Here is a 23,338-nt window from a genome sequence, read left to right as displayed (position 1 = left end):
ACTATGTTTAATTAATGATTATCAGATTTACAGTTGGTAAAATAAGAAAGCAATCAATGTACACCTGAAAGAGAATTCCGGTCCCAGATTCCATATACATAGCTTTCTGTGCCCTAGAGAGTTTTCAATTAACTTCAAAATAATTAAAAATATTCCTTAGTTATAATAGAGGTCTATGAGCCAAAAGTTCTTTGAAACCACACAGATCCTTAGTTGTACTAGTAGAAATTCTTATTCAGTAGTTTTGGGGTGGCACTGGAGTATTCAGGTTTTTTAAAATTTTCTCTTATTTAATAATCCAGCATCAATGAGGGAATCTGCATCTGGAAACTCTTGGGATAGAACATTTCATTACCTGACCATACTGATGCACCAGGTGTTATATTTATAGTGAAAATAAATTTAATATGAGCAGCTTAGAGATAGAATTTTATGGTGGGTTAGTTTATGGAAAAAGTGGCATAAATCAGATCTTATCTTAATATGGTAAATTTTGGGATTATTATTACATTCCTGGTCTTCCACTCAGTATTAACAGAATTGACCACAAACACCACATTAATTCAACTACAATGTAATTGTCTCTATACTGTAAAAAATATTTTTTGCCTCACTTTTAGTTATTTTGTTAGTAATCAATATAGCATAACAGGCACAGATAAAAACATAAATGAATCAAAGTAATATATAAAGAGAGAAAATTAGACAGGCCTTAAATAACTAAACCAAGAAGTTTAGACTTAAATGTAACTAGTAGAGATTCAATGCAATATATATTTTTAAGCCTATAGCACCCAGTATTCCCAGGCAGTCTCCCATCCAAGTACTAACCAGTCATTGCAATATTTTAAACAGGGAACTAACATGATTGAACTTGCGTTTTAGAAAAGCACTCAAGAGGCAATTGTGGAGGATGGACTTGAGGAGGAGGAGATTAGCAGCAATAGGAACCGTTAAGAAGTAACATGATGAGAGTTGAAAGCCATGGCAGTGTACATAGAGAGGCAAAGAATAATAATAACTAACATTTAAATAACGCTTACTCTGTGCCAGACCACATTCTAAGCAATTTACACACACTAACTCATTTAATCTTCGCTACAACCCTATGAAATAGTGTTATCAATTGGCCTTTTTGGGGTAATAACCCAAAACATAGTGCCTTAAAATAACAACCATTTGTTTAGCACAACAGTCCATAGGCTGGCAGTTCTTCTGATCTTGGCTAGCATCACACATTCTCTGTGGTCAATGTCCAGGTTGGCTGAGGTCTGGCTGGTCTAAGGTGGCTTCATTTGGGAAGGTTTTTCTCTGAACCACATGGCCTCTCCTTCCCCAGAAAGTTGGCTCAAATTTTGAGAGAACATAAGTATTCAAGGCCTTTTAAGACCTAGGTTTAGAATTTACACACTATCATACCTTCTTCATTCTATTGATCAAAGCAGTTCACAGTCCAGCCCTGATTCAAAGGTGGAAAAATTAACTATCTTTTTAAATTTTTTATATTAAATGTAGTTGGCATACAACATTATGTTAGTTTCAGGTTTACTACTCAATGATTTGACATTTGTATACATTATGAAATGATTACTACAGTAAGTCTAGTAACCATCTGCCTCAAATAATAAGTTTCCTTTGCTGTGCAAAAAATCTGTAGTTTGATGTATCCCATTTGTTCATTTTTGCTTTTGTTTCCCTTGTCTGAGGAGACATATCCAAAAACAACTGCTAAGACTGATGTCAAAGAGCATACTGCCTATGTTTTCTCCTAGGAGCTTTATGGTTGTAGGTCTTACATTTAAGTCTTTAATCTATTTTGACTTAATTTTTGTATACAATGTGAGAAAGTAGTCTTGTCTGATACTTTTGCATGTAACTGTCCAGTTTTCCCAACACCATTTATTGAAGAGACTGTCTTTTCTCCATTGCATATTCCTGCCACTTTTGTCATAGATTAATTGACCATATAAGTATGGGTTTCTTTCTGGGTTCTCTATTCTGTTTCATGGATCTATGTGTATGTTTTTGTGCCAGTACTATACTGTTTCAAATACTGTAGCTTAGTAATGTAGTCTGAAATCAGGCTGTGTGATACATATACCTCTGTTCTTTCTCAAACTTATTTTGGCTATTTGGGGTCTTTTGTGTTTCACAAATTTTATTTATTTTTTAATTAATTTTTATTGAAGTGTAGTTGATTTACAATGCTGTGTTATTTTCTGCTGTACAGCAAAGTGAATCAGTTATACATATACATATATCCACTCTTTTGTAGATTCTTTTCCCATGTTAGACATTACAGAGTATTGAGTAGAGTTCCCTGTGTTATACAGTAGATTCTTATTAGTTATCTACTTTATATATAGTAGTATGTGTATGTCAATCCCAATCTCCCAATTTATCCCTCCCCCCTTTCCCCCTTGGTAACCATAAGTTTGTTTTCTACATCTGTGACTCTATTTCTGTCATGTAAATAGGTTCTTTTGTACCATTTTTTTAGATTCCACATATAAGTGATTATCATATGATATTTGTCTTTGTCTGACTCTTCACTCAGTATGACAATCTCTAGGTCCATCCATGTCACTGCAAATGGCATTATTTGATTCTTTTTTATGGCTGAGTAATATTCTATTGTATATAAATTTTAGAATTATTTGTTCTAGGTCTGTGAAAAATGCCATTGGTATTTTGATAGGGATTGCATTGAATCTGTAGATTGCCTTGGGTAGTATGGTCATTTTAACAATATAAATTCTTCCAATCTATGAGCATTGTATATCTTTTCATTTGTTTGTATTGTCTTCAATTTCTTTCATCATTGTCTTGTAATTTTACAAGTACAAGTCTTTTACCTCGTTGGTTAGGTTTATTCTGAGGTATTTTATTCTATTTGATGCGGTTGTATATGTGATTGTTTCTTAATTTCTCTTTCTGATAGTTTGTTAGTGTATAGAAATGCAACAAATATCTGCATACTAACTTTGTATCCTGCAACTTTACTGAATTCATTTATTAGTTCTAATAGTTTTTTGGTGGTGTCTTTTGGATTTTCTTTATACAGTATCATGTCATATGCAAACAATGACCGTTTTACTTCTTCTTTTCCAATTTGGATTCCTTTTATTTTCTTTTTCTTGTCTGATTGCTGTTGCTAAGACTTCCAATACTATGTTGAATAAAAGTGGTGAGAGTGGGCATCCTTGTCTTGTTCCTGATCTTAGAGGAAATTCTTTCAGCTCTTCACCATTGAGTATGATGCTGACTGTAGGTTTATCATTTATGAACTTTATTAGGTTGAAGTATGTTCCCTCTATACCACTTTGTTGAGAATTTTAATCATAAACGAATGTTGAATTTTGTCAAAAGGTTTTTTGCACCTATTGAGACATTCATTATTTTTATTCTTCAATTTGTTAATGTAATATATAGCATTGATTGATTTGTGAATACTGAACCATCCTTGCATCTCTGGGATAAATTGCTCTTGATTATGGTGTATGACCTTTTCAGTGCGTTGTTGAATTTGGTTTGCTAACATTTTGTTGAGGATTTTTGCATCTATGTTTATCAGTGATACAGTGATATTGGCTTGTAATCTTTTTTTTCCTGTGGCATCCTTATCTGGTTTTGTTAACAGGGTAAGGCTGGCTTTGTAGAATGAGTTTGGAAGCATTTCCCCCTCTTCATTTTTTTTTTGGATAGGGGGAATAGTTTGAGAAGAATTTTTCTTTAAATGTTTGGTAGAATTCACCTGTGAAACCTCTGGTCCTGAACTTTATTTGTTGGGAGTTTTTTATTATTATTACTGATTCAAATTCATTGCTGATTATCAGTCTGTTCATATTTTCTATTTCTTACTGATTCAAACATAGAAAACTGTACATTGCTAGGAAATTATGCATTTCTTCTAGGTTGTCCATTTTATTGCCATATAATCATTCATAGCAATCTCTTATGATCCTTTGTATTTCTGTGGTGTCAGTTGTAATTTCTCCTCTTTTATTTGTAACTTTATTTATTTGGGCCCTCTTTTTTTTTTTTTTTTTTTTTTTTTTGAGGAGTCTGGCTAAAGGTTTATCAATTTTGTTTATCTTTTCAATGAACCAGCTCTTAGTTTCACTGATCTTTTTTATTATTTTTTAGTCTCTATTTCATTTACTTCTGCTTTGATCTTTATTATTTCTTTCCTCTTACTAATATTGCTCTTCTTTTTCTAGTTCCTTTAGGTGTAATATTAGATTGTTTACTTGACATTTTTCTTGTTTCCTAAGGTAGGCTTGTATCACTATAAACTTCCCTCCTAGAATACTTTTGCTGTGTCTCATGGATTTTGGGTTGTTGTGTTTCCATTTTCATTGGTCCAGGTATTTTTTATTTCCTCTTTGATTTCTTCAGTGACCCATTGGTTGTTTAGTAGCATATTGCTTAGCTTCCATGTGTTAGTATTTTTACAATTTTTTTCTTGTAGTTGATTTCTAGTCTCATACATTTGTAATTGGAAAAGATGCTTGATATGATTTCAGTCTTCTTAAATTTATTGAGACTTCTTTTGTGGCCTAGCATGTGATCTATTCTGGAGAATATTCCTTGTTCACTTGAAAAGAATATGTATTCTGGGCTTTTGTAAGGAATGTTCTTTATATATACATGTTAAGTACATCTGGTCTAATGTGTCATTTATGGCTTTTGTTGCCTTATTTTCTGTCTGAATGAGCTGTCCATTGAGGCAAGTGGGCTGTTAATGTCCTCTACTATTATTGTGTTATTCTCAATTTCTCCCTTTATGTTTGTCAAGACTTGCTTTATGTGTAAGGGCTCCTATGTCAGGTGCTTATATATTCATAATTGTTATATCTTCTTGTTGAATTGATCCCTTTATCATTATGTAATGTACAATTTTGTATCTTGTTACACTCTTTGTTTTAAAATCTATTTTGTCTGATGTAAGTATTGCTACCCCAGCTTTCTTTTGTTTCCATTTACATGGATATATTTTCCATCACCTCACTTTCAATCTATTTGTGTCTTTAGATCTGAAGTGAGTCTCTTATAGGCAGCATACATATGGGTCATGTTTTTTAATCCATTCAGCCACTCTATGTCTTTTGATTGGAGAATTTGGTCTATTTACATTTAAAGTAATAATGGATAGGTGTATACTTATTGCCATCTTGTTAACTATTTTCAGGTTGCTTTTATATTTGTTTTTTTCCCCTTTTTCTCTTCTTTTGAATTGATGTCTATCTTTAGTGATCTGTTTTAATTTCTGTCTTTTCTGTGTGTATCTAATATAGGTTTTTGGTTTGTGGTTACTGTGAAGTTTGTATATAAAGTTGATAATCTATTAATTTTGAATGCATTATAGCAACCCTGCATTTTACTCCCCCTACCCATGTTTAATGTTTTTTTCACACCACATTTTACATCTTTTTGTTTTCTGTATCCCTTAACTTCTTATTGTGGGTATAGATGATTTTTTTTACTTTTGCCTTTTAACATTCCTACCAGCTTTTTATGTGGTTGATCTCTTACCTTTACTGTATGTTTTCTTTTAGCAATGAGAAATTTTCCTTCTGTAATTTTCATATTTCTGGTTGTGGTTTTTTCTTTTCTGCTTAGAGAAGTGCCTTTAACATTTCTTGTAAAGCTGGTTTAGTACTGCCAAACTCTTTTAGCTTTTGTGTGTTTGTAAAACTCTCTCTCCTTCAAATCTGAATGATAGTCACGGTGGGTAGAGTATTCTTGGTTGTAGGTTTTTTCCTTTCATCACTTGGAATATATCATGCCACTTTCTTCTGGCCTTAAATATTTCTGCTGAAAAGTCAGCTGATGGTCTTATGAAGTTCCCAGGTATATAACTAGTTGCTTTTCTCTTGCTTCTCTCTTCTCTTTTAATATTCTCTCTTTACATTTAATTTTTGCCATTTTAATTATAAGGTGTCTTGGTGAGGACAGCTTTGGGTCCATCTTGTTTGGGGCTCCCTGTCCTTTCTGAAGCTGAATATCTGTTTCCTTGCCCAGGTTAGGAAAATTTCCAGCTATTATTTCTTCAAAAAAAAGCTTTATCCCCTTTCTCTCCCTTTTCTCCTTCTGGAACTCCTATAATGTGAGTGTTAGTGTGCTTGATGTTGTCCCAAAGTTCTCTTAAACTGTCCTCATTATTTTAATTCTTTTTTACTGTTCAGCTTGGATGATTTTGACTACTCTTTCTTACAGTTTCTAAATCTATCCCTCTGTATCATCTAATCTACTGTTGATTCCTTCTAGTGTATTTTCAATTTCAGTTATTGTATTCTTCAGCTCAATTCGGTTCTTCTTTATATTTTCTAACTTAAAATTCTCACTGTGTTCATCTATTCTTCTCCCAGGTTTGTTGAGCATCTTTATAATCATCACCTTGAACTCTTTATGGGGTATACTGCTCATCTCCACTTTGTTTAGTTCTTTTTCTGAAGTTTTGTCTTGTTCCTTCATTCAGAATATATTTCTCCATCTAATCATTTTGCCTAAATCTCTGTTTATTTCCATGTATTAGGTAGGTCTGGTGACCAGAGGAGAGTGTGCTGCTGGGTTCTATAGGATGTGTATGTAGATTTAACTATGTAATTAGTTATGTAACTATGTAATTTAACTATGTAATATTAGTTAAATTTCTAGATTTTGAAAAAGTGGCCTTATGTAGGACACATCCTATAGAACCCAGCAGCACACTCTCCTCTGGTCACCAGAGCTATATACTCTAGGGGTGCCCCTACGTGAGCTGTGAGGACCTTTCTTATGGTGGGGCCAACCACTATAGGCATGCTGGTAGGTGGGCTGGCCCCAAGCCCACAGTGGCTGCCAGCCTGGTGGTAGGCAGGGCATAGTCCCAGTGCAACTGGCTGCAAGGCTTGAGGTGGGGAAGGGTTGGCTGGCACTGGCCCACTGGCAGGTGGGGTTGGGTACTAGGGTAGCTGGCTGTGGAATCCAGGGGGCCCAGGGCTGGTGCTATCAACTTCATCTCTTGAGGATAGGAGCTTCAAAATCACATTGTCAGGGGAAGAGTAGAGAGAGGAGGAAAAGATTGTGGTGATGGTTGATGTCTACCTTTGGTAGGTATTATTACCATGCCTCTTTTGCAGATGGGGAAACAGAAACACAGATTTGTTAGCTAATTTACCTTAAGTTATTCCCCAAACAGTATAGCTTCAGTGTCTGTTGTCAAAGGAATTTTCTTATATGTCTCTACAGTTTTAATGAATGGAAGATGGTTAGGAAAGTATTAGCAAGAAAAATCAATATAATTTAATGAGTGATTAGATTTGGGAACAGTCAGAGAAGGAAAAAGAGAGGATTCAAATTTTGAAATGTGACACTATTAAGAGGAGTCAGCATTTATTGATTACATTAACCACGAATTAAGTAATATAGAAGTATAAAACATTCAAGACTGAGATACCCTCAGGTTATTCAGGTGGATATGTTTATTGGGCTGCTGGACGTGGAGTGTTTCACTCAAAAGAAAGAGATCTGAATAGAGATACAGATTTCAGCTTCACATAGTTGGCTTGGTAATTGAAAACATGAGACTGGATGAAGAGACCCAGAAAGAGCTTAAAGAAGGCCAAGGACAAAATCTAAAGAAGTATAGAGGCAATGCAGAGGAAGAGAAGCCTTCCAAGGAACTTTCAGATGATAAAAACAGTGCACAAGCTCCTGGCAGAAACACGTAAATTTAAATCCATTTGTGATATGATAACATCATTCTAAGATGCAAATTATTTCTATAAAATATTTAAATATGAGATCCTACACATAATCAGGCATACTAGAAGACAAGGCAACATGAGCAAAAGCAAACCAGCAACAACAATAAAAATTAGACAATAGAAAAAAGACCAGTAGGGGCTTCAGATATTGTCATCCACTGATCGACATTTTTAAATAACTGCAAATGCTGTGCAAGGAAATAAAAGACAAAATAGAAATTGATGAAAGAAATGGAAAATACTAAAAACATCCAGATGGAAATTCTGAAACTCAAAAATACAATAAACAAAATTAAAAATTCAATCAGTGGGTTTAAAAACAGGTTAACACAATTAAAGAGACAATTAGTAACCTGAAAGAAAAATCAGGGAAAAAAGTAGCCAGAATAAGAACTGAAAGTGTGTAAAATACAAAAGAGTACAGAGGACACAGTGAAAAGGACTACCTATAAAGTTTTGTAATATCAGACAGAGAAAACAGAGAAAGATACTTGAACAGGTACTTGAAAAAGATAATATCTAAGTGGCCAATAGACATTGTAAAAATGTGTTTAACTTCATTAGTATTCAGGGAAATGCAAAATGCAAATTGAAAACACATTGATAGGGAGGGTGGGAGGGAGGGAGACACAAGAGGGAAGAGATATGGGAACATATGTATATGTATAACTGATTCACTTTGTTATAAGGCAGAAACTAACACACCATTGTAAAGCAATTATACTCCAATAAAGATGTTAAAAAAAAAAAAAAACACACATTGAGATACCACCACATACAAAAACAACTAAAATTTTAAAAGACAAAAGTTGCCAAGTTTTGCAAGGATGTGAAGTAAGAGGAATTCACATACACATCTAGCCATGTAGGAAAAATAGGAAGCCAATGATGAACAAGACCTAGGAATGGGAAAGAAGCAAGTATACAACTGGAAGTTTACCTTTACAGAGATGAAACCTACTTTTCTTTGAGAGGACGGAATGATGGATGGATAGATTTGTTTGGGGCTAAAATTTTGAGGAAACTTTATCTGAGGAAGTTCTGAGTGGCTCTATGTTTTTTGTCCATGAGAGTGAGGTCCCTGATGAAGGGGAGGAAAGCAGGGCTGGGTAGTTGAATTTCCAAATGTTGAAGAAAATTTTGGAATAGCTGTTGTGAAGAATGGAAGTGAGACCTGACTAGGCATGTGTAGAAGGGTGGCTGAGAATACTGTTAATGAAAATGATGCAATTTAGGTGAGTCCTATGGTACTGTTTTAATGATTTCTCTGGTCTTAGTGGTACAGTAACCATCTCGATTTATGAAGTATGTCATAGGTCTTATTCCAGTTGTCTCTGAGGCCCAATTCATTCATTTACTAAGAAGGGTTTCTACACAATACTCACTGTAAAAGGGCATTTATATCTGTTTAGAAACAATTATACTTAGTTATATACAAAAATGTGCAAAGGAAGTGAAGACAAAGCACTTACATTGAATCTAGAATACAGTGGTGAGCTTGACCATGGAAAGCCATTTCATCCACATACTTGGCTAGAGACAGTCAGCATTGAAAGTATCTTAGGCCCTCTAGCATCTGTGTCCCTGAAGCCATTTCAAGCAAAATGATGTAGGCCCTCAAATGTCACTAAACCTCAGCAAGAGATTCAGCCAAATTCTTCTGTAGACCATTCTAGTTTCTCCCAATTCTCATGGCCCAGACATACTTTCTTATATATTTCATGGTCTATTTAACTTTCCCTGAAATCTGGAAAACCTCAAAAGCCTGTTGACAGCAAGGATTTTAAAAAGTCTTTCCTAAGACAGCCAAAACTGTAGTTCATGGCCTGCATAGAAACCTTGATTTTTACAAGCAGACCAGTGATATAGGTTTTCCCCACTACACTCAATTATTATATATTCCCTCATTTCAGTTCCGCTTTGCATATGAGTTTTACAAAGCTGAGTTTGATGAGATGAAATGTTGTTAGGAACTAAAAAGCGAGTTCACGGCAACACCGCACCAGAAATATATTTAATTAAAATGACTCACCCTAACATAGCAAAAGAGCAGGTAATTTTGTAAATTGTCCCCCAAATTTTCTCCTTGCCTTACCACCAAAACTCATGTGGTCTTTAAAAAAAAAGTCTTAAGAAAAGGTCCAGAGTAGATAGAATCTGGAAGGGAATACATGTTTACTTCGTACGCTTTTGCATTTCGTTATCCCACCAAACATCAGAACAGTCAGGACCAAGTTTGAAAACCCAGGAGAGACTTTCAACAGCAACCTTATCTTGTTTGAAAGTTTGCTCTGAGGTCACATGGGGCGAGCCAGAACCCAGCTGACAGTGTGTCAAAAGGCCTCGAGCTCGCAAAAGAAAGCATCGTGAGTGCACAAAGGTCGAGCATCTTTAGAAATGGGTAAATTGGAACAATATGATATGCCATGTCTAAAAACATATCCCATTCTCTAACTTTGCAAAAGCAGTTTGTGGCCTAGATTCTTGGAAGCAAAGGAAATGAAAATGAATAAAGGTAAGTTAATGTCAGAAGTGCTGGACTTTTTGTTGCTATTGGTGGTAGTGGTGTAAAAAATAAAAATAACACCAATACATGCCTAAATATATAGACAGCAATTCCTTCAAAAGCCTGATAATTTTGGGCAAGCCCAAACAGCGCGCACCTATCGTCCAATTCGAGGGAATCAGGACAGCATTGGATTTCACAGATAGCACCACAGACAGCTATTAAGGCCTAATCCAGTGTCACCTTTCTGCCCAGTGCTGACTAACTACCAGCCCAATTTGCTGGCTTCACTCTCTCTGTGTTTCTTCATTGTTTCAAGCCGGGGGAGACTTATCTTAATAATGGGTCAATCCTCAGCCAAATGTGCTCAATTGAAGGCCACCATGGAAGAATGGCAGGATATTGTCTTTCCAACAGCAAGTGAATTGCAGGCAGCTTAAGGCAATATCCATTTCACTATAATGCTGGTTTATGTTACAGCTCTTTTCAAACTTCTAATTGCCCTGTATTGCTGACATTTATAGACATGCCCTATTTTAAATGAAAACACAACACTGAGGTCAGGAGGAGGTGCTGGGACAGCAGAGACCCCAGGTGAAGCCAAAGGGGGAAATTACTTTAAAACTTCTAAATGCCAAACATGTTTGAGAAAAGGAAGAAAAGAAATAAAGTCTTAGGGCAGAAAAAACATTAATCACGGCCCCATGGTATAAATTAATAATAACTATATTTAATTCTCCTATGTAAACATTCTATGGTTGGATTATATAATTTTTAAATGAAAGTAAATATTATTCATTTGGCTTGGTAAGTCTGGTAAGTCTCAGCTTATATGGAATAACTTTGAATATGATTTTTTTTCTTCCAATTTCACTTTTATTTTTTAAAAGCAAACATACCAAGCTAACCAGGTTTGTCAGCTGCTTTTGGCAATCACGATATGTTATGAGTCTTTCAGATCATTCTAAAAGTCACAATGAATAAAATAATATTTCACATTTATATAGGGCTTTTCACCTAGTATCTTATATGGTTTTATAAGCAATAAATCATTCATTCCAGAATTGAAACTAAAGAGCCTCGAGTGCAGTTCCAGTAAGTAAATCTTCCTAGTTAGCTCCAGAAGAATATAGACTATAATCATTCTCATTTGTTTACTCATGCATTCATTCACAGAGTTACTGAGTCATTGATCCATATACTGAACATATATTTATGTCATGTTCATATGTGTCTAAAACTGTGTAGATTTCAGGTTATATAAAGAAGTATTAAAGAGCTTACACTTTAGTTGAGTTCTGGTTAGGAAATTAATTGTTTAAGATACTATTCTGAATAACCAGAACAAATTCTTTTCAACGCTATATTCTCCTAATCTCTCTGTGAATGTCTAATTGAGGAATAAGAAATTATTAAGGAATAGTCAACACTAGTGTTTTTCTTTTTATACATCATATATATTCATAGAAAAATTTTGGAGAAAAAGAAGAAGTCACCATTTAAAATTTTAAAATCACCATTAATTCCACTACAGGAAGATAAACATTGTTAACAATTTGGCATACAAATTTCTTGTTTTTAATTTTTCTTTGTGTGTATAAAATATATCCACTTTTTATGTAAATAAGATACATAAATATGTATGTTGATTTATAACTGATATTTCAGTTATTGATATATTATGAATATTTCCCATATGATTAAATTTGAGCTTTGAGTATTATGAAGTCAGACATAATGACCAAATGATTTTTGTTTTTAATTCCACTTCAAGTTGTGAAAGGACACTGGACCACAACTCAAATTCACATGAAGAAATAAAGAACACAAGTAAAGTTAACTACAGAACCCGGCAACAACTAAAAATGATTATGCAATATGACCAAGTTGGATTTATCCTAGGGATGCAAGGCTAGTTCATATAATGAAAATTAATCAATATAATATGCCATGTTAATAGAATAAAAGTAGAAAACACATAATCATCTCAATAGATAGTTTGACAAAACCCAATACTCTATAATGATTTACAAAATTGCTCAACAACCTACAAATAATGTATAAGTTTTGAATTCCTTTTGTTAAATTTATTCATATAAAAATTATAAAACATTATTGAAAGAAATTAAAGAAGATCTAAATAAATAGAACAACATTCTGTGCTCTTAAATTGGAAGACAATATTGTTAAGACCACAATACTCCCCAAACTGGTCCTTAGATTCACAGAGATCCCTTTCAAAATTTCAATTGCTTTTCTTAAAGAAATGGACAAGCTGATCCTAGAATTCATACAGAAATGCAAGGGACCGGGATAGTCAAAATAATCTTGGAAACAAACAAAACTGAAGAACTCACAATTCCTAATTTCAAACTATTATAAAGCTACAGTAATCAAGAAAGTGTGATACTGGCCGAAGGCTAGACAATAGGTCAGTGTTATAGAACTGAGAGAACAGAAATAAACCTAGTGTCTGTGGCCAACTAATTTTCAGTGAGGATGCCAAGACTATTCAGTGGAGGGGGGGCGGGTGGGAATCATCTTTTTAACAAATGGTACTGTGAAAACTGCATGTCTCCATGCAAAAGGATAAATTTAGACCCTTAATTCATATCATATGCAAAAATTAACTCAAAATCAATCAAAGACCTAAATGTAAGAGTTAAAGCTATAAAACTCTTAGAAGAAGGCATAGGTATAAATCTTTGCATTCTTGGATTAGGGAATGAATTCTTAGATATGACGTCAATAAAACTTTCCAAACATAAAATAGATAAGTTAAACTTCATCAAAATTAAAAAAACTCTTTTTGTTAAAGATACTACAAGGAAAGTAAAAATACAACCCACAAATTAGGAGGTTACTAAATAGTGGTGATGGTTGCACAACTTTGTAAATATTCTAAAAGCCAAAGCATTGTATACTTTAAAGTAGTGAATTTTGTTGTAATGAATTATATCTAAATTATTAAAAATTGAGACTACAAGATATTGGCAAACACGTTAGAAGTACATGGCTTATTGAAATGAGAAGGTAAAACGTGGGAAAATGTGTAGAAATAACAGGAAAACAGGAAAATAAAATGCATGAAATAATACATTTTCCTAAAGAAAAGATATCACAGATAATAATGAGGTAACACAATCAAGTCAACAGGGAAAAAATAATCCATTGTATTTTCAGTGCATTTTGTCCACTGAAAGAATAGACCTGCTAGGGTATCCATTTGTGTGTGTCTGAGTATTAGCAAAACATAAGGCATGAATTTCCATCTATTTTTTTTTTTTTTTGGTGACTTTCACTTTTTATAGGTAGGGAAACTGAGGCATCAAAAGGTTAATGTTGATGTCACACACCTAGTAAGTGATAGAGTGAGGCTGAACCCAGGTAGGTCTGGCTCTAGAGCCCCTCCTCTGAACCCCACACACCACCACCACTCCCATCTATTTTAAAAAAAAATTTTTTGGAGTATAGTTGATTTACAATGTTGTGTTAGTTTCAGATGTACAGCAAAGTGAATCATATACGTATATCCACTCTTTCTTAGATTCTTTTCTCATATAGGCCATTACAGAGTATTGACTAGTGTTTCCTGTATTTTTGAAACCCAGGTAATCCTAGAAATACAATCCACTCACTGAATTTTTACCTTCTGATTATGCTTACAATTTTTCTCTTTATAAGTAACAAAGTGATAACTTGGGAATGTTGAGGGACCAATTGCTTAATTAATAAAATGAACTACTGTGTATTTATTAAGAAAATGCTACAGACACAGCATTCTGAATAGTTTTAAAATTTGCTCCTCAATCTAGTCTGCTAAAGTCACTGATCAGAGTAAGGAACTCTACTATGTGTACATGATTTTACCACAGGACACAGAATAGTGTCCCTATTTTGGAAAATTAAGGATAGCTATATCCATAGTTATTAAATATTAGACACATACAATACTAATTAAATATTGGACATATCTTATATCCTCACCTTTCTCTCTCCTCTTAAAATGTGTTTAAGTCCTTGAACTATGACATATACATCGTGTCCATTAGATTTAAGGTTCTCTGTTGCCAGCAATATGTATTATTCATTTCTGTTGCATTTCAGTAACTTGTGGTAAAATTTAATACACAGCAGTTTTATAGTACACATTAAAGAAGAAGAAAGGAAGGAGGAAGGAAGGGAGAGGTGGGAAGGAAGAGGCAGAAGGGGAGAGGAGGGAAGGGAAGGGAAGAAAGATGGAAAAAAGGAAAGGAAGCTTAGTTGGCTTATAGACTGAGTAGTATATTGAGGTCTCTACTCTCTGGAGAGCTTAGGGCAGTCGTCCTCAAACTTATGAGACCTAATGACCCCTTTAAGAAGTAAATGTTTAATAGTATCCTCCTTTCTATCCTGAAAAGTAATTCTGAGGTAATATAACATTTAAACAAATATGTTCAGGAAAATATAATATGAAATCTTATTTTTAACATAATGGAGAAATAAAATAAAAGAAATTTTAGCAAATGAATATAGGGTTCAATATGTAAATGCTCAGGTGTGACTATACTACAAGACAAAATGAGTTCATCAGCTGCTTCACCTACTTGTAATGAATAAGTTTTTATTTAAAAGAACAAGGGAGATCAGAAGTCAGTCTATAAAAGAAGTAAAGGAAAATGAAATGTTGATGGTATTGGTGACATTAGAATAAAAATTACAGTTATGTAAAGTATTGACAAACCCGACTTTTGTACTTATGATAAGAAAAAGGAGGAATTACTAAATAGGTAAGACCAAATTACATCTTGTCAAAATGGAGAGAAAAAGTAAGTACAACATACCTTTGTTAACTTGCTACTGTCTATCTGTAAAATGTTCATTTGGTTTCTTGTTTTCTCTACTTGCTTCATTATTTAAAAAAGAATGTTGTCACAGAACATTGATAACTTTTCAACTGTGAGCAGAATTATAAAACTCAGTTGCAAATGTTCAGCTGAATGTTCTCAGCATTTCTGTGTTCATCATTAAAGAAAACCTCAAAGTAAATGTGTGTGTGTGTGTGTGTGTGTGTGTGTGTGTGCATGCATGCACATGTGTGTATTAGAATCACCATGATTATGAGAGGAACTGGTAAGGGATACGTTGTATTGGCAACTCAAATACTAAAGTGGCACTGCCACTGGTGATTTGATTTTCCAAAATGATAAATTTTTAAAAATCGTATTTCAATTTAAATCTTATGATTTCTGAAAAATTCAGTACATGTAAAAATGTTCCAAAATTCTTGTGTTTACGTATTAAATGATTGTATTAAGGCTCAGATGTTTACAAATTGGTTTTTCACTTATGCGTTTGTCTGATAGAGTGTTCAAAAGCCACGCAGGATGGGAGCCAATTCCCTTTTGTGTGGGATTGCCCCACTCATTGCAGGACATCAAACATCCCTGTCTCCTGTCAAATAAATGTAAATAGCAATAAATATAAAGATGTGGTTTGTATTTGTTTGCCTGCTTCTTGAGAAGATCAATGAAATATGACTCTGGAGACACGGTTTCTAGTATAAATTGATTTGGAACATTTCAAGGGCTGCTCATGTCTCAGATTAAAATCTCATCAATTTAAGATAAAAGGGCTTAAATACAGGATTTTAAAATTAATAGTGCACTGTTATTGAGGAGGAGTAGCTGAAGAATAACAGCTACTTACCAATATTGACTTAATTATAGTCTATTATAATCAATTCTGGCACTAGCAGCTTATAAAACCTTCTATTGACAACTTTTAAGAAGAACAATGAAAATCCTAAAGGGCTATTTTTCTCCTTAAATCAAATTGTCCAAGGTAAATATTGACTAAAGTAAAATGTACTTAATATGTAAATGCTTTATTTCTTCCCACAACTACTATATTGTTCTTTTCCAAATTATTTAAAATGTAAATAAAAATCTGTAGCCTACATTATGATTTCCCAGTGTTCTTTGAAATATTAAGAGAGTCATTGTTAGCTTGGAGGAGATTGGAGCCCAGTAATGTAATTTACCATATATTAATTTTAGGAAAGAATGTTTCTTGTTATTTGGAAAAGACAATGTTATTAGTTCTGTTCTTAACATTGACAAAAAGGTCTCAATTGTTTTGATGTCAGCATCTTAATAGAAAAATCTTCCAAAAACTCATGAGTGAAATAATTCATTCATTTATAGCAAGATCTACCATTTTTAAATCAACAATACAAGAAATGCCAGAAGGACTTATATCTAATTGATTTCTATTCAAACTGTGACATAATAAGAAGAGCAAGATTGTGAAGGGAATCTGATTATCAGGACAAAATAATGGTTCAGTGCAAGGATTGAGCCTAAAGCAGATGGCCCAGAAGACTTTTTTTAGGATGATGGAAATGTTCTAAATCTTTATTGCAGTGATGCTTACGTGACTATACACATCTGGAAAAATCATAGAACTATACATCTAAAAAGGGTCAGTTTTACTTTATAAAATTTTAGCTTAAAAAAAAAAAGCAATTTGTGGGGAAGGGTGTAGTTGCTGGTGTTTGCTCAGTAACTCAGCATTATCAGGGCCAGTGTTGTGTTATGATTTATTTTTGTTATCATTCAATAAAAGTCTCATACAACTTATGAGATGCAGCTAAAGCACTGCTTCGGGAGAAATACACAGCCCCAAATGTGTCCTTTAAAGAAGAAGAAATACTGAAAATTAATAAGTCAATTATTTCTCTCAAGGGATTAGCAAAATAAATGTAAAAATAGTAGAAGTAAATAATAAAGAAGAGATTAATCAAAAGAATCAGCAAAGCCAAAATTGGTTACTTGAAAACAAAAATAAAATTGATAAATTTCTACTGAGATTAATTTTTTTAGAAAGAAAAGGTGCAAATACCTAATATCAGATTCTCCAAACATTATAAACAATTTTAGGCCAATAATTTTGAAAATTTAGAAGAAATGGAAAAATTCCTAAATAATACAACCTATCAAAATGGATAGAAGAAGAAATAGAAAAACTGAAAAGGCTTAAAGCAATCTTTAGGATTTATTAGTAAATCTTTAGTACAATTTTAGTGAAGTAATTGAATATTTAAATTAAAACATTCCCACAAGGAGAACTCTCAGCCCATACAGGTAAAATTCCATCAAACAAAGAAGAATTAATGTCAACATTATACAAATTCTTGTAGAGATTAACGAAATTGAGAATACTAGGTCTATCATCAGGGGAGGCTAGTTCTTGACTAAGTTGTTGACAACAAGCAACCTCAGAAATCTCAATAAAATATACAGCATTATTTTATACATACCATATATATATATATATATATATATATATATATATACACGTGCATTTATATATAGATAGATGCTATATATGCTACATACAGATAATATATATATTATACTATGATATAATAAAGTGCAAACCACAGAAATCTCAATATACAATACCATCAATACTATATATACTATATGCATACTATACAAATAGTATTATATTATAGTATAATAAAATATATATTAAGTATTCTTCTTGGTCTTAATATTTTTATATTTAGGCAATACAAGTAAGTGAAAATTATAAGAATTGAGATGTACTAGGATATTTAACAAAAATTCCTTGTATAAAATATGTGTTAGACTGTGTTATTGTTCCTCAATATTTTTTTCCTCATTGGGGAAAGATTATATTTCCCTGCGTAATTGAAGTTAGGCTTTACTTCAATTCAAAAGTGATTTGTGTTGGCTAATAAAAAATGGGTTATAATGTTCTCTGTGACTTCCAGGCTGCAGCCTTAAGAAACCATTCTTCCTGTACTGTACTCTTTTCCCTCTACCACTATGATAAGGAGTCCTCTAGCCAGGAGCTACTTTTTCAGCCTGGGTTCTAGATTGAGGACAATGACAGATAACATGAACAAGAAATAAACCTTTGGTGTTTTAACCCACTGAAACTGTGGTTGTTATTACAGCATTACTTAGCTTGTTCTGCCACAGCACATTGGAAAGATGGGGAGACTACCCAAATCTTTGGGTATTCAGAGGGACAAACAGCTATCTGATTTAGGAGGAGATATACCTCCTCATAGTTTAACCATCCAACTGCTCTTTCCTTTCATCCTTTCAGAACTCTATACAGACTGCTATCAAAGAACTTATATTTCATTTCTCACATTGGCTCTGCGACTGGGTCATGAGCTTCCCGAGGTCAAGGATTCTAACTCTTCCATCTTTGTATCCCCGACGTCTGTTACCTGGCAGGCCTTCAATTATCAGGTACTGAAGAGTCATGCATGAATGGATGAGTGGATGGATAGAAGGGTAGATGTGTGGAGAAACAAGTATTTAAGTGCTAAGACAATCTGGGTGCATAATTTTCCCTCTAAATTTGGGTAAATAAATTTCTTAAGTAAGTAATTGAAATTAAAATTTCTCTTTTGACAGTAAATACACATTTCCTAAAAGTATTTACCTTATTACTGACATACGACATTAACTAGGTCTTGATTTGGTAAGAGTTAAATTTTGCCGTTAACCACAAAGTGCAGGTAAAGAGAGCCTTAAAGTAATATAAATGGAAAACAGAGGCTGAACCACATTAATCCATCCTCCCTCCAGGAAGGAGGAGCTGGGGTGAGAATAAAAACTGTTGGGTGGAGAAGTCCATGGAAAACATCTGCAGGAGTGTTTCAAAGAGTGAGGAAGACACTTATTGTGTGTGCTATTGCCAAAGCCCCCCAAAACACAACATCAATGAGTGCTGTTTGTTTTTTCTATAGTCAATAGATCAAAAGCCTGAGAGGCAGTGCGATCTGCTCTTTGTAAGGAGAAAAGTTCTATGCAGAGAAATGGGGGAACACATCTGGAAATATCTGTCTATGAAACTGCTTGAAAAATCACCATGTAGCAGCAATAGGAGAAACATCTGTGCAGTGTGCAGCAGCCCAGCAGAGGAAGGGAGCTGCTGGGAAGAGAAGCACATAATCAAGACAAAGATTGGGGTGGAGACAGGCACCCCTTGAATGACAAAGCTTTCCAGATTTCATTTTTAGCCACATGTAGTCAATAAGAACAGTTTTCCTTTCTAAAGAATTTAGATTAGCAGCACCTGCTCCAAACGTAGCAGGGCAAAGGCAGAATACAATATGTTAAGGTAATTTCTCAAAGACACTGTCAAATGTCAATAAAGAGCAGAATCTGTGAGTTACGTGTTCACTGTGAAGTTCTAAACACTAATGTATTATTTTAGAATAAAGTATTGAAGCAGCTCATAGGCATAAATTTTAAACCCAAAATACCTTCAACACAGTTTCTTACACAACTTATGTGCATGAGTTTTTAAACAAATGTATTTTGAAAATATTATTTTTCATCAAAACTAACAAAAATTCAATAATTTTCTTAGAGACCTTCAAGATGGCAGAGGACTAAGACATGGAGATCACCCTCCTCCCCACAAATACATCTACATGTGGAACAACTCCTACAGAACACCTACTGAGCGCTGGCAGAAGACCTCAGACTTCCCAAAAGGTAAGAAACTCCCCATGTACCTGGGTAGGGCAAAAGAAAAAAGAAAAAACAGAGACAAAAGAATACGGATAGGACCTGCACCTCTGGGAGGGAGCTGTGAAGGAGGAAAGGTTTCCACACACTAGGAAGCCCCTTCGCGGGCGGAGACGGGGGGTGGCGGGGGGAGAAGCTTTGGAGCCACAGAGGAGAGCGCAGCAACAGGGGTGCAGAGGGCAAAGCGGAGAGATTCCCACACAGAGGATCGGTGTCGACCAGCACTCACCAGCCCGAGAGGCTTGTCTGCTCACCTGCCGGGATGGGCGGGGGCTGGGAGCTGAGGCTTGGACTTCGGAGGTCGGATCCCAGGGAGAGGACTGGGGTTGGCGGCATGAACACAGCCTGAAGGGGTCTAGTGCGCCACCGCTAGCCGGGAGGGAGTCTGGGGAAAAGTCTGGACCTGCTTAAGAGGCAAGAGACCATTGTTTTGGGATGAGGGGATTCAGAGCGCCGCCTAAACAAGCTCTGCGGCTATCAGCACAGACCCCAGAGACGGGCATGAAATGCTAAGGCTGCTGCTGCAGCCACCAAGAAGCCTGTGTGCGAGCACAGGTCACTATCCACACCTCCCCTGCTGGGAGCCTGTGCAGCCCGCCACTGCCAGGGTCCAGTGATCCAGGGACAACTTCCTTGGGAGAACACACGGTGCGCCTCAGGCTGGTGCAAAGTCACGCCGGCCTCTGCCACTGCAGGCTCTCCCCACATTCCATACCCCTCTCTCCCCCCGGCCTGAGTGAGCCAGAGCCCCCTAATCAGCTGCTACTTTAACCCCGTCCTGCCTGGGTGGGAAAAGACACCCTCAGGCGACCTACATGCAGAGGCAGGGCCAATCCAAAGCTGAACCCCGGGAGCTGTGTGAACAAAGAAGAGAAAGGGAAATCTCTCCCAGCAGCTTCAGGAGCAGTGGATTAAATCTCCACGATCAACTTGATGTACCCTGCATCTCTGGAACACCTGAATAGGCAATGAATCATCCCCAAATTGAGGCGGTGGTCTTTGGGAGCAACTGTAGACTTGGGGTTTGCTTTCTGCATCTAATTTGTCTCTGGTCTTATGTTTATCTTAGTTTAGTATTTAGAGTTCATTATCATTGGCAGATTTGCCTGTTGATTTGGTTGCTCTCTTCCTTTTTTAAATATATATATAAATATATATATTTTTTCTTTTTCTCTTTTTCTGAGTGTGTATGTATATTCTTCTTTGTGTGATTTTGTCTGTATAGTTTTGCTTTTACCATTTGTCTTAGGGTTCTGTCTATTCGGGTTTTTTTTTAGTATAGTTTTTAGCGCTTGTTATCATTGGTGGATTTGTTTTTTGGTTTGGTTGCTCTCTTCTTTCTTTTTTTCTATTTTCCATTACTTTTAATTTTTTTTATTTTGAGTAATAATTTTTATTTTAATAAATTTATTTTATTTTTTCTTTTTCCCTCCCTTTTCTTCTGAGCTGTGTGTCTGACAGGGTTTTGGTGCTCTGGGAAGGTGTCAGGCCTGTACCTCTGAGGTGGGAGAGCCAAGTTCAGGACATTGGTCCACCAGAGACCTCCCGGCTCCACGTAATATCAAATGGTGAAAGCTCTCCCAGAGATCTCCATCTCAATGCTAAGACCCAGCTCCATTCAACGACCAGCAAGCTACAGTGCTGGACACCCTATGCCAAACAACTAGCAAGAAGGGAACACAACCCCACCCATTAGCAAAGAGGCTGCGTAAAATCATAATAAGATCACAGGCACCCCAAAACACACCACCAGATGCAGTACTGCCCACCAGAAAGCAAAGATCCAGCCTTATCCACTAGAACACAGGCACCAGTCCCCTCCACTAGGAAGCCTACACAACCCACTGAACCAATCTTAGCCACTGGGGGCAGACACCAAAAACAACAGGAACAACGAACCTGCAGCCTGTGAAAAGGAGACTTTAAACACAGTAAGTTAAGCAAAATGAGAAGACAGAGAAACACACAGCAGATGAAGGAGCAAGGTGAAAACCCAGCAGACCAAACAAATGAAGAGGAAATAGGCAGTCTACCTGAAAAAGAATTCAGAGTAATGATAGTAAGGATGATCCAAAATCTTGGAAACAGAATGGAGAAAATACAAGAAATGTTTAACAAGGACCTAGAAGAACTAAAGAGCAAACAAACAATGATCAACAACACAATAAATGAAATTAAAAATTCTCTAGAAGGAATCAATAGCAGAATAACTGAGGCAGAAGAATGGATAAGTGACCTGGAAGATGAAATAGCAGAAATAACTACCAAAGAGCAGAATAAAGAAAAAAGAATGAAAAGAATTGAGGGCAGTCTAGAGACCTCTGGGACAACATTAAATGCACCAAAATTCGAATTATAGGTGTACCAGAAGAAGAAGAGAAAAAGAAAGGGACTGAGAAAATATTTGAAGAGATTATAGTTGAAAATTTCCCTAATGTGGGAAAGGAAATAGTCAATCAAGTCAAGGAAGCGCAGAGAGTCCCATACAGGATAAACCCAAGATGAAACATGCCAAGACACATATTAATCAAACTATCAAAAATTAAATACAAAGAAAAAGTATTAAAAGCAGCAAGGGAAAACCAACAAATAACATACAAGGGAATCCCCATACGGTTAACAGCTGATCTTTCAGCAGAAACTCTGCAAGCCAGAAGGGAGTGTCAGGACATATTTAAAGTGATGAAAGGGAAAAAACTACAACCAAGATTACTCTATGCAGCAAGGATCTCATTCAGACTCAACAGAGAGATTAAAACCTTTACAGACAAGCAAAAGCTAAGAGAATTCAGCACCACCACACCAGCTTTACAACAAATGCTAAAGGCAATTTTCTAGACAGGAAACAAAAGAGAAGGAAAAGGCCTACAATAACAAACCAAAAACAATTAGAATATGGTAATAGGAACATACATATCGACAATTACCTTAAATGTAAATGGATTAAATGCTCCAACCAAAAGTCATAGACTGGCTAAATGGATACAAAAACAAGACCCATATATATGCTGTGTACAAGAGAACCACTTCAGACATAGGGACACATACAGACTGAAAGTGAGGGGATGGAAAAAGATATTCCATGCAAATGGAAATCAAAAGAAAGCTGGAGTAGCAATTCTCATATCAGACAAAATAGACTTTAAAATAAAGACTCTTACAAGAGACAAAGAAGGAAACCACATAATGATCAAGTGATCAATCCAAGAAGAAGATATAACAATTGTAAATATTTATGCACCCAACATAGGAGCACCTCAATACATAAGGCAAATGCTAACAGCCATATAAGGGGAAATCGACAGTAATACAATCATAGTAGGGGACTTTAACACCCCACCTTCACGAATGGACGGATCATCCAAAATGAAAATAAATAAGAAAACACACGCTTTAAATAATACTTTAAACAAGATGGACTTAATTGATATTTATAGGACATTCCATCCAAAAAAAACCAGAATACACTTTCTTCTCAAGTGCTCACGGAACATTCCCCAGGATAGATTATATCTTGGGGC

This window comes from Balaenoptera ricei, chromosome 12 (assembly GCF_028023285.1).
Source record: "Balaenoptera ricei isolate mBalRic1 chromosome 12, mBalRic1.hap2, whole genome shotgun sequence".
In the NCBI taxonomy this organism is placed as follows: Eukaryota; Metazoa; Chordata; class Mammalia; order Artiodactyla; family Balaenopteridae; genus Balaenoptera; species Balaenoptera ricei.
The sequence above is the reverse complement of the archived record's forward strand: the minus strand, read 5'-3'. Positions refer to the sequence as shown.